At 48.4% G+C, this 16,150-nt stretch overlaps 1 pseudogene; it reads right to left on the bottom strand.

Moving 5' to 3' along the window:
- Positions 1-2,147: 2,147 nt before the first annotated feature.
- The window catches only part of LOC141027240 (uncharacterized), a 130,535-nt pseudogene continuing 116,532 nt past the window's right edge, over positions 2,148-16,150 (bottom strand).

The following is a 16,150-nucleotide window of genomic DNA, read 5'->3' as shown; positions in this document are numbered from 1 at the left end:
TAGTAACCAAGTGTGAAGCGTGTCAGCTCCATTCGAAGAAGCTTCATCAACCAGCTCAAGCCCTTCAAACAATCCCTCTCTCCTGGCCATTTTTCGGTCTGGGGGCTCGACATACTAGGCCCCTTCCCCCGTGCTGTCGGGGGCTTTGGGTACTTGTACGTCGCAATCGACAAGTTCACAAAGTGGCCCGAAGTGGAAGCGGTAAGGAAGGTGACAGCGCAGTCAGCCGTTAAGTTCTTCAAGGGGCTAGTTTGTCATTTCGATGTGCTGAACAGGGTCATCACCGACAAAGGCACGCAGTTCACAAGCCACACCTTCATGCAATACACTGAGGACCTCGGTAGCAAGGTCTATTTTGCTTCAGTGGCAAACCCACGGAGCAACGGCCAGGCGGAGAGGGCAAATGTTGAAGTACTACGAGGCCTAAGGACAAAGACTTTTGACAGGCTACACAAGTGTGGAAGGCACTGGATTGATGAGTTGCCGGCGGTTCTTTGGTCGATCAGAACGACGCCAAATCGAGCCACCGGCCAGACACCCTTTGCCCTGGTATACGGGGCTGAAGCAGTTCTCCCCACGGAACTCACATACGGGTCACCTCGAGTGCTCGCTTATGACGAGCTTGAGCAAGAGCGGTTGTGGCAAGATGACGCGATGCTCCTTGAGGAAGATCGTCTTTGGGAGGCTGTGCGAGCTGCATGCTACCAGCAGGCCTTGCGCCCCTACCATAGCCGCAAGGTTCATGCCCGAAGTCTTGAGGAAGGTGACCTTGTTCTTCGGCGCATTACGTCGGCCAAGAATTCCAACAAGTTGACGCCGAAGTGGGAAGGCCCTTATTGGGTAATACGAGTCACCAGGCCTGGCGCAGTCCGCCTGGAGACCGAAGATGGTATCCCAGTGAGCAACTCCTGGAACATTGAACATCTTCGTAAGTTTTACCCATGAGGCGCGGTTGTTGGGCCTCCCGGCAAGCCACCTTTTGTACAAGCCTTGCCGACAAGGCATGTAACCCTTTGTACAAAGCCAGGCGCAGACCCTGAGCATAAATAAATGAAGCGCTGGCGCCCTAAGTTTTAGCATGCATGCTAGGTTAAGTCTCTCCCTGGTAGGGTTGATAGTGCCCGACGGCAACTAACCCCTAGCATAGAGGTCGGGTGTGTGTCTTTCCGTCCTTTCCAGTCTTTTCTTTGGTTCGCAGGCTGCACAGGCATTTCTGCTAAGCCATTTAAGGGCAAGGGGACGGATCGACATCCCCGACCCCGGCAAGCCATTGCCGGGGGTTGTAGATTCAAGCACCCGACCACGGCAAGCCAAGATTGTCGGGGGCTGCAGATCCAGATAAGTCCTTTATCCTTTGTTATGCATTTCCGTATGGAATTGGGACATATGAAGCCTCGTTTATTCCTGGGCCACCGTGCTCCCCCTTTCCTGTGCCCAAGAACTATCCCCTAGGTCGGAACTTGGTTGTAGTTGCGGTGACAAGGAAACAAACGAGGGGCCTAACCCTACTTCGCCCCTGCCTCCGCCAAGAGCATGAGTATGGTTGTGAATGAAGTAAGGGGACGGCAAGGCCTTTTGCCGAGCGACAATGTTTATCGTAAAAATAACAAGGATTCATTCCTTGGCATGGGCCTCGCTCATGCACAAAGAACCCGGCAAGCCCCCGTTTTCATTAATACGTTCCAAACAGGTACAGTTCGTATGGAATGCATGCATGAGCAAGGGTTACAAGGTTTAAATCTTACTATGGCCCGTTGGCTTAAAAACTGAAAAGAGATAAGGTGCCCGTAATCCCTTTCTTGTCCCTCTACTCAGGAAATGGAACAAGAAGGCAGAAGGGCAAAAGGAGTGCCTAGGCGAGGTACGAGCAACAGAAGACACCAAAAGAACATCCCGGTGGCCGTCCAGAAGAGGGTTGGTGATGATGGTGCCGAGAGAAGAGCCGAAAGATGAGGCAGCGGGCCGGCAATACGCGACGAAGGCATCGGTGCCCGCGTACTCCGACTTGACGGCCCGCCACCCGCCTTCTTCGTCTTCCCCGGCCTTCCCATGCCAACCATCCAAGGAGGCGACCTCGAGAAGTTCAAGGAGCTGGCGATGCAGATGACAGTGCTGCCGGCGTCGCCCAGGGACGGTGTGTCTGGTGCCTAGTCAGACCCGTCATCCTCCCACCTGCTACCCTCGTCGTCGTTGTCACTGTCCTCCTCTTCACTCTCGCCGGAAGAGGAGCCTTCACCATCGGTCGAGCTCTCGGCACAGCACCCTAGCCTGTGTCCTGAGCGCCCGAAGACCTTGACGGAGAGCAGGTTGCTCTCCGCTAGCTTGAAGTAGAGGACGTGCCCATCCATCAAGCAATGGGCACGTGCAAAGGTCTTCCAGCCCCGACGAAGAAGCATCACGTGAGGGGCGGGGAACCCTGTGTTCACCCGCATGTCGCCATGGCAACACCCCTCCATGTGAAGCCTTAGCCTCGGTGGCCGGTCGATCTCCAGCACCCTCGCAAACGCTTCGGGAAGACGGAGGCGGCTGCGCGGCGGCCCGCGCAGTTGCAGGATGAACTCCAGTGTCGTATCCCCGACGTGGCTGCTCGATGAAGCAGGAGGAGACGGAGGAGGAGATGGAGACAGGGATGATGACGACGCGGGTGTCCCTCGTCCACACCCGCCTCTGCCTCGACCACCTCGCCGACCGCAGCCCCGACCGGCGCCTCTGCCTCTAGCGTGGCCTTCATCTTGGGCATCCGGCTCTTCTTTGACCATCGCCGCCCTCTGGCAGGAGGAAGACCTGGTCACCTCCGCAGGGGCACGGCCCCGACCATGCCCTCTCGCCATGACGAAGAGAAGAAAAGAGATCAGATTGAGAGAAGATAGGTGCGGGAAGGCGCTGTCCCTCTCCCCTTATATAGAGGGACGAGGACAAACGAGCCTGAACGCGACCGCCCCAATCGACCAATCCAGCCGCCAGAGGCACAAGGGGATGGGGCCGACCCGCTGCCCCAATCAGCGGCGCCCGGCCCCCCACCCCGGCATTAAATCCCAAGCCTTCTGTGTCCATCGCCTGCCCTTCCCGACGCATGGAGGACACGTGGCGGGCGAACCAGAACTCAGATGGCAAGTGGAGCGGCTGTTTCGAGCCCCGTGATCGTGGGGCGTGGGTGCCATGATGGCCTTGACCCAAGTCTACTTAGTAAGTGAGCCGCGCCTCTACGGTTTCCTCTATTTTTGTGAGAAGAACGCGGACCGCCTCTTTACTATTGAAACCGCGGAGTGACGCAAGCATGCTGAGGTCACTTCGCGCACGACCCCCATGTTGCGCATTCAACGCGGGTCGTGGGGAAGCGCAACGAGCGAGGGAGTTACTGTGGTAAAAACTCCATCGCACACGCGCCCGCGCGCCCGCACACCGTTCTGGGCCTGGCCCAATAACGCCCCGCGCTTATATGTGGCCCGGGGGCTCCTGTCGGTGTACAAAAGTAGGGGTTGCTTTTTGCACCCCTTTACTTGTGCGCGGGCAGTCGCAGCCCCACGCCCCTGGCTACCCTTGGCGGGGCAGAGGAAGCAAAACCACAAGACAACCAGACCAACGCCAAGACAGAAACGCAAAGAGCAGAGGGGCGAGGTGGACTCCCCTGGCAAGGCCCTTGCCGGGGCGACCTCCACAGCCCCGGCAAGAGCCTTGCCGGGGCAACTTGCCCGGCTCCAGCAGAGCCGCCACCCTTGAGCCCAAGAGTTCCAACACCATCAACCACATTGGAACCAAGGCTCGGGAGGCACCTCCTGTTTGAGATATGCCCTAGAGGCAATCATGTATGATGATATTTCCTATGTGTTTATGAATAAAGATAGTCCTTGGACATTATCAATGATGTGTATCAGCACGGACGTGACTTGTTTGTGGGACTATGCATTGTATGATGACTGTCCTAAAAGGGTCCCTAGTAGAAAGGGCTATGTGGACACGCGGCCGACTAGACTAGCATATGACACGGTCGATGGCTCGGTCTCACTAGCCATGAAGCATTGGATGCTAACCGGATAATATGGACTTGGAAAGGTCTAGTCGGATTCGATGTAGTCGAATCCGAGTCGAGATAAGGTCCGAGTCGGACAGACCCAACTATGAGACGCAGTGATATGTCATCTGTGAGTCTCTAATGCAACATACGTTCTATGTCCTAAGACCTGAGCTGACGCATGTACTCGGGATGGTGACAGACTTGCTTTGGGCCGACCAAACGCTACTCCGTGACTTGGTACTTACAAAGGTAGGTTTCGGGTTTGTCCAGTCCCATGCTGCGAGACATGGTCGAGCAAGATGGGATTTGCCCCTCCGATCAGGAGAGATATACTCTGGGCCCCTTGTGTGATCCGACTAGGATAAGCATGGCCATGCGACAAGGATTATGAGATAATCCGGATAGTGGTCGGTATCACTGGAACGAGAAAGAGGTCGGGCTAGCACAAGGATGACAGTCTCGCCTTGAGCCCGACAACATATATCGTGTGGCAAAGGGAACAGAAGTGTGACACGTTGTACAGGTTCGCCTAACCAGCTTCATAGTCTGCTTGGTGGTCGGCACGCCTTGCTAGAGGCCGCTACCAGCCGTGCAGGTCAGAGGTGATCCGAACTGTGACCAAGCCAACTTGAACCTAAGGGGTCCCGCGCTTAAGGGAAGGAACCTACGAGGTCGGATCCGAGGACACTAGTCGGATGTGATCCGAACTGTATTCGGATTGTGGCCGAGTAGACTTGTGGGCTTTAGGGTCCGTGCAAGGCCCAAGTGTTGAGTCCGCGACGGACGCCTATATAAAGTAGAGGTGCGGCACACTCATGCGATTGATCGCTTCGGCGCTGTCACTAGGGTTTGCATGTGTTGCGAATAGACACCTCCACTCGCCGCCGGTTCTGTGATCGGACCTAGCAGTCCGACGCACGACGTTCCTCCCGCACACGCGGATACCGTTAGAGGCGGTGCACTTGCGCCGCTCCGGCGAACTTGTACGTGGGATCGAACGACCGGCTGTTCGAGGGAGATCGGACGAGGAGGAGATGAACCACGCGGACGCGCTGCCCCAACTCTTCTTCCGCTGCACGGCACTGCGCGTCTAGTGGTAACGAACTGTGATCCATCTCCCGTAGCATGTTCTTGGCTATTCTGCGTGTAGGAAATTTTAATTTGCAGTCGACGCACCCTACCATAGTACCCAACACCTCCATGGTGGCATGCAGATCTTTGTGAAGATCAGAAGCACACAAGATCACATGAGAACCAGAAGACGAAGATCCTCGGCAAGATCCTTGCCAAGGATACTCACAAGACCCCCGGCAAGCCCCTTGCCGGGGACGCCCACGACACCACGGCAAGACCCTTGCTGGGGCCCCGGCAAGACTCTTGCCGAAGACATCCGCGGGGCCGCAGCCAGGCCCACATCTGCCGAGATTCCGCCATCGTTCCCATGCAGCTGCCAGCCCATCAACTAGGCGAGCACCTGCGTGGCGACGTGCGGCCTCTAGGCCAACTCAGCAAGCACCTGCGTGATGGCATGCAGATCTTCATGAAGACTCTGCCACTGCGCCAACTCAGCAGCCAGCCAGCCGGCGTGGCACTACACGCCTCGTCAGTTCGGACACGCGTCGAAGCCAGGCGAGGCGGCGACAGCTGGACGAGCTTCCTTCCCGTCCCCGATAAAGCAAGAGGGGCACGTCGGGAGTGCATTAAATGTGTTTTGTCCTACGGTGCCAGAGGATAGACTCGACCACTGTATAGCTTTCCACCTCCTGTGTGCCACTGCGGCAGCCCCTTTGCCTATAAAAGGAGGCCCGTGGTGTACTGAGGGAGGATTCGGACTTTTTGGACCCTCCACGCCTTGTAGCTAGTCCAAGAACACCAGATAAACAGAAACCAGCAGGAGTAGGGTATTACGCATCACTTGCGCCCCAAACCTGGATAATCCCCCCCCCCTGCATTGATCTCCCAATCCCGCTCTTTCCATGGCCCCGCGCCCGCCAACCATAGAAGGGATTCCAGTGATCCCATAGGTGTCGTTTCCCCCGACATTTTCATACAACACCCACGGTTCAATATTGAAGTGTTCCTGAAGAGGTCGGAGGATGGACGGTCAATCATCCATAGGCACTGGCCTAAAGTTGCAAAGACCTTCAACATGAATGAAGGCTCAATATTCGCCTTCCGCTTCAAGAGTTTTCCATATGAGATGCATCTCTCTATGTACTGTCTATGATGCTAATTTTGAAAGGTTCTAGATGTTGCATGTGAAACTTGCTGCTGGTGCAGTTGTGTAATGGGGTAGCTGAGTGCTGAAGTTATATCATGTTGTACTCTGATGTATTCCAATTATGAAATCCTGCTTCCTTAATATGGAAATGGAATATATTATGTGCTTAATATGAATGTCAATTAGATTAGTAAATGGATTATTAATAATAGGGCAATTAGCCCGCTAATTGGCCAATTAGCTTGCTAATTGGGTTTTCCTATTGCAAACGGTTAATGAGAAACCACCATGGGCGATGATCTCAGGCAACGCACACAGTTTCTAGGAATAAACCGTGTTGGATCAATGAACAATCACACACAACATTCTCTTCAAAACTGTTTGCGTTACGCCACCTTGCGCAAACGTTTTCCTTGTAGTGACTGTGTGGGATGTATATACGAACGGAAACGTTTAGTGGTGACTGACTGTGTGGGATGTACTTACGACCGGAAATGATTTCGCCTGTATAATTGTATTTTTTTGAGCACTACTGTACATATTTCTGTATTTGAGTGCTCGTCAGTCGCACATGACCTCATTTTGCCGAGCGTGTGTGCCAGGAGGGCATATCCCGAACAGTTTCTGGGTCGTGTGGGAAGGACCCCCCCTATCGCCCACACTCACTTGGCGACGGTTCCGAATGTCATCGCGGTAAGGGGTTAAAAACCGTTTGTTTGGGACTGACGCGTACTAGTGTCATATAATTATCTCATGCCATCCTGTTTAGTTAGTCATCATATCTTTGAATTATGTCATGCTATGCTATCCAGTTTAGATAGACATCATATATGTGAAATTATGTCATTCTATCCTTTTTAGTTAAACAATATACATGTCAACTATTTCATGCCCTCTTTTTTCCGCACTATCTATTTCATCTGTCTCTCATACAATGTGTGTACATTCAACTATGGTTCATGTTTATCAGCCATTTGAATTGGAGCGAGTGATGCCACTATCTAGCGGAGTAAAAACACGGTCTTCAAATAAAACAGTGCTACCTCTTGGTGGAGATAGCACCCCAGTTGTACATGCACGAGAACCAGCCCTATCACACATAACCCAGACTCTTGCAGATTGTACCCCTACTGTGATGGACAGAGAACCAGCTTCACCCAATCTAACCCCAAGCCCAGCAGATAGTAACCAAGTTACTGTTGACACAGCACCATCTCCACCACAGAGCTCCCAAACAAGAGCAGTTAGTAAGGCAGCTCCAGTGCCCAAAGCGCCATTACTACGACGGCAAAACCCAACTCCACCAGTAAGTACACCTATTCCTGTGGAGGAAGCACAACCAGCCATTCGTAGTTTAGCATCTATCGCATTTGACGTTGTTAAATCCTATGTGTGTATCTTCCCATCATGGAAATATTATACTGAAGATGAAGGAAAATGTCAGTTGCAGGTGTTTATCCAGGAGTTATGTGTAAGTAATGTTATTCATGGCAATTACTTTGCTTTGTCCCATACATTCTACCTCCATGATGGTTATAATAAAGCAAATTTTCCCATTTTCTCTATAGAGAAGGACCGATTTGGAAACTCGGGATGAGGTAACTTGTGCTTGGTGGCAGTATCGGAATTACCTGAAGAAAACGTACTTCACTGGCAAAGAAACTCATCAAATTCCCTTATGTTCTCCTGAGACACATTTACTGACAGTGACTGGGAACGCCTTGTTCTGTACTGGTCCCGAACCAAGAATGTGGTAAGGTCTATGAGCTCATTTTTTATTTTTAAGTACTATATGCTTGCGTCTTACTGTACTCTGTTCATGTAGAACAAGTGCTTAAACCTGAAGAACAATTGTTCTCATTTAAGATTCCATTGCTATCGTGCATACTGCTTTGCTCTTGTATCACTGTACTTACTCATACAAACTTATTTTTAAATTGAAGGATCCAATCGAAACTCGAATGGCACAACAGGTATGTTTATGCATGTTTCTTTAACAGGTTTGCTCTTATAAATAGCTCTGTTGATTTCAATTTCAATTGTGTATACAGTTGACTTCTCATGTCATGCACATTACTAGCATCACAACAGAGCCAATAGTGTTGTTGTACATGTAAACCCGTGGTACCCATCTGAAATCTTGTTGTGCCGTGTAGTTTCCCACGCTTTGTATTCTTCCAGTGCTGCTTTGTCTTGAACTGATATGATTTGAACTGTGTCTCTATTTTGATTTGGCAAGACAATGCAGTGACCATAGGACATAGATATATGTTTGTTTGATGCTTTTATTATGTACTACTTGGCAATAGAAGACTTGGTAGTTCCATCCTGTCCACCTTACTAATGAATTGGTTCACTGAAATGAGTTTCATATACTAGTACATGCTAAACCTGTTATGTGTCTGCTTATTTCTTCTTTTAGAATGCTGACAGAATATTGGGGAAGAGTGCATTATTAAGCAATGGTAAAGGAAGTAATGCATATAAGGTTCAGGATAGTGAGACATCCTTGTTCGTCTCCAACAAAGCTGATAAAACAGCTAAGGAAAACTATCTTGAAGATAGTGAGACAACCCCAAAGTCCTGTCTTGGTTTAGTGTTCGAGTTACTGGCCACTACCGCTGGCACAAGCTATTCAAACTCACTGTCTGAATCAGTTTGGTTTCTTGAGTTTCAACTACAAGCTGAAAGACATCGATCAGCTGTGCTGTGACAAGAAGCCGAAGGACTACGAAAGTCCCTGGAGAATTCAGATGCATACTTTCTGGTGCAACAACAAGCGTTGGAGGATTTTAGCGCCAAACAGGACAAAGCTAATAAGCTTGCTAAGCTTATTGCCAGCATGGTGGATACACAGGATAACGTTTCTTGAGCTCTTCTGAAGTTGTCTCAGTTATGGACTTGTTTTGCTGCCGCGTTTATTTGCACTGGTGGCCAATTTAGACGGCCAGTGTGTGTAATATGCTGCTTTGTTCCCTATATTTGCACTGGTGGCGAACTTTGATGCCCAGTGGATGTAATATGTGTAATAACCGTAATAGCCTAGCGTTAGTTGCTTGCTTATTTATTTCCTTATTGTCTTGTTTAGTTGTTCGCTTATAGTCACTGCAGTTGTTTTTCCGCGTTTTTCTAGTGGCAACAATAACCTATTTTTATAACTAGGCCACAATAACCATGGCAACACACGGACTGTTGTAACCATGCATGGTCCTGATACCTGCTGTAGTGACCATGGCCCTCCACGGGTTGTACGATCCATGGGCCTTCTATGGGCCATAGGATCCATGGGCCTTCTACGAGCCGTAGGATCCATGGGCCTTCTACGGGCCGTAGGATCCATGGGCCTTCTACGGGTCGTATAATCATTTCGCCAAACATGAGCCATACTATTCATGGACCAATAACGGTCCGCAAAATGGGCCTTAAACGAGCTAGAGTGGAAATCGTCTGTTTTATGGCCTGACCATAACGGGCCGTTAATAGGCCGTATTTGATGATGCTATGAAAACAGCCCAACGGGTTAACGGGCCACAGACAGGCCGACTGTAACCACGGGCTGAATTTGGCCCACAAGCAGAACAGGCCAGTAACTGACCGGAAGTAATCGAATCCTAGAAATGAGCCCAAGCATAAATGGGCCCTTAGAAGGCCGAAAGTTAACACGGACTGGAAACAGCCGATGGAATAATGGGTCGTTAATGGGTATAAAGCGATACACTGTTCATTATGGGCCAATTTCATCTCGGGCCTTTAATGGGCCCAGAGTTACAAAGGGCCTCCTATGGGCCGAAAGATGTCATGGGCCATACATGGGCCGGAATCATATTGGACGGCCCAGATGACGCTACTGGGCCAAATTCGTAGAGGCCGTAACGGGTCGTGAGTTAGCGGGCCGTAAATGGGCTATATATGAACATGCCATTAACAGGCTTTCTGTGGGCCGGCCCGCTACCTTTTGACCAAGTCAAACGGGCCGGTCTTTTCATCGGTATGGGCCTCTGTTGGGTTGTGCCATGTGTCAACGTATCATAGGCACCTCCTGTCCAATGAGGGGATGACATCTGTCCGAACGGTGAGCTGCATGTGGTTCCTCTGGCCACTGAGAATTTTACACGTGGAAAATCACCATTGGTCCGGGCTGTTAACGGGTTATCGGATCCAAAAACGGACCCGATAGCTTAACGGCGACCCGTTATGGTGGATGCCACGTGTTGGTTACCCTTAACGAAAGCACTTCCATGATGCGCCATTTATCATCATGGAAGTGGACACTTCCGTGATGATAATTTTGGTAATGTCATGGAACACTTCTATGACAGCACATGTATGAATATCTTGATTCTGTCATAAAATCGTCATGGATGTACATGCATGGCAGAAAATGTGACCTACTGTGACAAACACGTATCATCACGGAAGTGTATTTTTTTGTAGTGCATTTCTCTGTTGACGAATTTGAAGACCAAGAAAGAATTTCAGCTCTCCCATCATGGACATCTGATATTTCTCTTGCATCATATGCCCAAACTCATCACTGTATCTCTTATCAGTGCAGCCGAAGATAATGTCATCCACATAGATTTGGCATACAAATAGTTCTCCATCATATGTCTTCATGAAGAGAGTGGGATCTAGGGAACCAGGTTTGAAGCCTTTGCTCTTCAGGAAGTCTTTGAGTGTGTCATACCAAGCGCGTGGTGCTTGTTTGAGGCCGTACAGTGCCTTGTTGAGTTTGTAGACCATATCAGGACGCTTTGGATCTTCAAAACTAGGTGGTTGAGCAACATACACTTCTTCTTCGATTTTGCCGTTGAGGAAGACACCCTTCACATCCATTTGGTACAGAAGGATGTTTTTGTGGTTAGCATAGGCTAGTAGTATGCGAATGGCTTCAAGCCTAGCCACGGGAGCAAAGGTTTCATCGAAGTCATTTCCCTCTACTTGTGTGTAACCTTGAGCAACGAGATGAGCTTTGTTTCTGATGACTTGGCCATGTTCATCTTGTTTGTTGTGGTAGATCCATTTGGTGCCAATAATATTATGCTTGCGTGGATGAGGAAGTTTGACAAGCTCGCAGACATTGTTGAGCTCGAACTGATGACGCTCTTCTTGCATGGCTTGAATCCATTCAGGTTCCATAAAAGCTTCATCTACTTTCTTGGGTTCGGATATGGAGACAAATGCAAAGTGCCCACTGAAATTTGCTAGTTGCGTAGCTCTTGATCGAGTGGGTGGACCAGGTGCATTGATGCTATCAATTATCTTCTCAATCTGAACTTCATTGGCCACACGAGGATGAATAGGGCGAAGACTTTGTTGTTGCTGGCTATTATCTTCATCTTCAGCATTGTCTTCAGGCTCAGCGTTGTCTTCACATTGAGTATTGGCAGGGATGACAATTTCCTCTTCAGTCCTGTTCCTCGCTGTGTATGATTTCTCCAGTGCCCATTAGCTTGATAGATTCACTCGAAAGATGCTTCATCTAGCACATTTGGCAGGTGCTCTCTTTGCGAGCCGTTAGTCTCGTCGAACCGCACATCTATAGTTTCAACCACTTTATAGTGAAAGAGGTTGAAGACTCTGTAGGTGCGCGAATCCTTTCCGTAACCAAGCATAAAACCTTCATGTGCTTTCAGTGCAAATTTGGAAGTGTGATGAGGATCCTTGATCCAGCACCTAGCTAGCACCGGAGACTTTGAAATAGCTTACATTTGGCTTCTTACCAGTGAGTAGTTCATAGGAGGTCTTCTTGAAGAACTTGTGCAGATAAACTATGTTGGTGATGTGGCATGCAGTATCAATGGCTTCAAGCTAGAACTTTCTTGGAGTCTTGTACTCATCAAGCATCGTACGAGCCATCTCAATGAGAGTCCTGTTCTTGTGCTCCATGATGCCATTCTTCTGGGGTGTGTATGGAGCTGACAGCTCATGAGTGATGCCCAGTGTATCAAGATAAGTGTCGAGGCCAGTGTTCTTGAATTCCGTGCCATTGTCACTCCTGATGTGCTTGATCTTGATGCCATAGTTGGTCATGGCACGATTAGCAAAGCGTCTAAAGACATCCTGCACTTCAGGCTTATAGAGAATTATGTGTACCCAGGTATATCTCGAATAATCATCAACAATAATGAAGCCATAAAGATGTGCAGTGGTAGTAAGGGTAGAGTAGTGAGTAGGGCCAAATAAGTTCATGTGTAGCAGCTCGAAGGGGCGTGAAGTCGTCATGATTGTCTTCGAGGGATGTTTTGCCCTTGTCATCTTCCCGGCTTCACAAGCACCACATAGATGATCCTTCTTGAACTTGACTCCCTCGAGGCCAATAATATGCTTCTTCTTGACGAGAGTGTGCAAGTTCCTCATACCCGCATGTCCTAGCCTTCGATGAAAAAGCCAACACTCTAAAGCTTTTGCTAGAAGACATACGGCAAGCTGTGGTCCTGTGGAGAAATCTACCATATACAGATCACCTCTTCGATAACCTTCGAAGACTAGAGATTTGTCAGAAGCCATAAGAACAAGGCAACGATATTTTCCAAACATCACAATCATGTCAAGATCACAAAGCATTGAGACAGACATTAAGTTGTATCCAAGGTATTCAACAAGCATCACTTTATCCATGTGTTGATCCTTTGAGATAGCAACTCTACCTAGGCCCACTACCTTGCTTTTACCAGTGTCAGCAAAAGTGATGTGGCTTTTAGTAGACGATCGTAGGGTTGAATCCATGAGAAGACTTCGATCACCAGTCATATGGTTAGTGCATCCACTATCCATAATCCACTTAGTAGCTTTCGGAGATGTACCCTACAGTGCAGTTAGCGGGATAGGATTCACCAAGAGTATTGTGAAGCATAAACATTTGACGAACAAGCATACTATCAAAGTTAAGATTCTTTGATGGTAAGATAAGATGCTCATCAAGAAATGCAGGGATGAAATAAATGGTAAGACCATTTGGGCACTTAATCTTGCGTCCCACAAGATGTTTTAGGTCCCCAGCATTGTCTTCAGAAGTCAATGATTTCCGGCTGGAGACCTTTCCCTGCAAGAGAAGTTAATTCTTCTTAACCACACACATCTTAAGGGGTGGCTTAGAAGCAATAAGTCTAAGTGCAGCATCTCAGAACTTTGGCTTTGAAGCCCTCGCAAATAGTTTTGCAGGAGGTGAGTAGTACTCAAAAGAATATGCAGAAAAGTTCTTTGATCTATGAACATAGCGGTTAGATGAAACACGCTCATATTCATGAGTCTGATGATAATTTCCCTGCAAAACATTTGCGTTAGGGTGACCTTGTGTGGTCCTCTGTCTATATGAAGCCTTTGGGCTGTATGAAGCCTCTGGTCTGGGGTTTGTCTTCTTCCCTAGTGGTGTCATGATGACATTCACGGGAAGCTTCTCAAGACAACTTTTAGGTACCCGAATCTTGTTCATAGGCGGCCCATTCCTGCAGTTAGTACCAATAAACCTGGCAAACACTTGACCATTCTGATTCTTGAACAGTTTATAGTTTGAGTCAAATAACTCATCAGTGATAATAGGGTTAGCACAGGTGAAGCCAGATAAGGTAGATGGATCCACTGAAGGGCCCTTTGCAGCAACCCATGTGGTTTTGGGGTACAGCTTAGGTTTCCAATAAGAACCATCAACATTCATTTTCCTCTCGAAACCGACATCCTCTTTCCTTGGGTTTCGGTTCAGAATCTATTTCTTGAGGACATCACATAGTTTCTGCCCTTGGAGGCTTTTGTACATGCATGTTTCAAATAATGTCTTCAACCTGGCATTCTCATCAGCAATAGCACTGGTATCCTCAGAAGAGGTGTTAGTTACCACATCAACAGTTGAAGATATTGCAACTTCAGAAGCAGTAGAACATTTAGCAACAGAGACAACATTATCACAATCAAGACATTTTAAACAAGGTGGCACAAAATCTTCCTGAGCGGAATTGATCTATTGAGTGAGTAGTGAATCGTTCTCTTTTTGAAGATCTTCGTGAGACGCTCTCAGTTTCTCTAGATCTTGCTTCCTTTGAAGATAATCATAGGAAAGCTTCTCATGAGTGGCTGAGAGGGTTTCATGACGACTTTCAAGTTCTTCATACTTAACACAAAGATTTTTTATGTCTTCGATTAAGGACTGAGTTCGATTCATTTCCTCGTCCAATAGGTCATCACTTTTATCTAGCAATTTTTGAATGTGTTCCATAGCAGTTTGTTGTTCAGTTGCAATTTTAGCAAGAGTCTTATAGCTGGGTTTGGATTCACATTCAGAGTCATCTTCACTAGAGGTTTGAAAGTAAGCTTCGCGTGAGTTTACCTTGGCACCTCGTGCCATTAAGCAGTAGGTTGGAGCAGAGTCGTCTGAAGGAAATATGCCCTAGAGGCAATAATAAAGTTGTTATTTTATATTTCCTTATTTGTGATAAAGGTTTATTATTCATGCTAGAATTGTATTGATCGGAAACTTAAATACATGTGTGAATACATAAACAAATATTGTGTCCCTAGTAAGCCTCTACTAGACTAGCTCGTTGATCAAAGATGGTTAAGGTTTCCTAAACATAGACATGTGTTGTCATTTGATAACGGGATCACATCATTAAGAGAATGATGTGATGGACAAGACCCATCCGTTAGCTTAGCATAATGATTGTTCATTTGATTGCTATTGCTTTCTTCATGTCAAATACATATTCCTTAGACTATGAGATTATACAACTCCCGGATACCGAAGGCATACCTTGTGTGCTATCAAACGTCACAATGTAACTGGGTGATCACAAAGATGCTCTACAGGTATCTCCGAAGGTGTTTGTTGAGTTGGCATAGATCGAGATTAGGATTTGTCACTCCGAGTATCGGAGAGGTGTCTCTGGGCCCTCTCGGTAATACACATCATAAGCTTGCAAGAAAATAACTAAGGAGTTAGTTATGAGTTGATGTATTACGGAACGAGTAAAGAGACTTGCCGGTAATGAGATTGAACTAGGTATGAAGATACCAACGATCGAATCTCGGGCAAGTAACATACCGACGGACAAAGGGAATTGTGTATGTTGTCATAACAGTTCGACCGATAAAGATCTTCGTAGAATATGTAGGAGTCAATATGGGCATCCAAGTTCCGCTATTGGTTATTGACCGGAGAGGTGTCTCGGTCATGTCTACATAGTTCTCGAACCCGTAGGGTCTGCATGCTTAATGTTCGTTGACGATATAATGTTATATGAGTTATATGTTTTGGTGACCGAATGTTGTTGGAGTCCCGGATGAGATCACGGACATGACGAGGAGTCTCGAAATGGTTGAGAGGTAAAGATTGATATATAGGACGATGGTATTTGGACACCGGAAGTGTTTCCGGACATACCGGGAAGGAATCGGGTCACCGGAAGGGGTTCTGGGCACCTCCCGGGTAAGTTATGGGCCTTATGGGCCAAAGGAGGGGACAAACCAGCCGACAAGGGGGCTGGTGCGCCCCCTCCCTTGTTTGGCCAGACCTAGGGAAGGAAAAGGGGGAGGGCTAGCCCCTCCTGCCTTTCCCTCTCATGGGAGAAAGGAAAGGGGGGGCGCCACCCTCCCCTACCTTTCCCCGCACTTCAAATAAGGAAAGGGGGCGCGACTTGGGAGGGACCCCAAGTAGGATTCCTCCTACTTGGATGCCTCCTTTGGCTGCTCCTCCCTCCCTCCCACCTATATATATGTGGGAGGGGGCGCCTAGCACACAACAGACAATTGCCTAACCGTGTGCGGCGCCCCCTCCACCGTTTACACCCCCGGTCATATTTTCGTAGTGCTTAGGTGAAGCCTGCGAAGATCTCTTCACCATCACCGTCACCACGCTGTCGTGCTGCCGGAACTCATCTACTACCTCGACGTCTTGCTGGATCAAGAAGGCGAGGGAAGTC

The sequence above is a fragment of the Aegilops tauschii genome, chromosome 7 (assembly GCF_002575655.3).
Source record: "Aegilops tauschii subsp. strangulata cultivar AL8/78 chromosome 7, Aet v6.0, whole genome shotgun sequence".
NCBI classification, from domain to species: Eukaryota; Viridiplantae; Streptophyta; class Magnoliopsida; order Poales; family Poaceae; genus Aegilops; species Aegilops tauschii.
The sequence above is the reverse complement of the archived record's forward strand: the minus strand, read 5'-3'. Positions and strand labels throughout refer to the sequence as shown.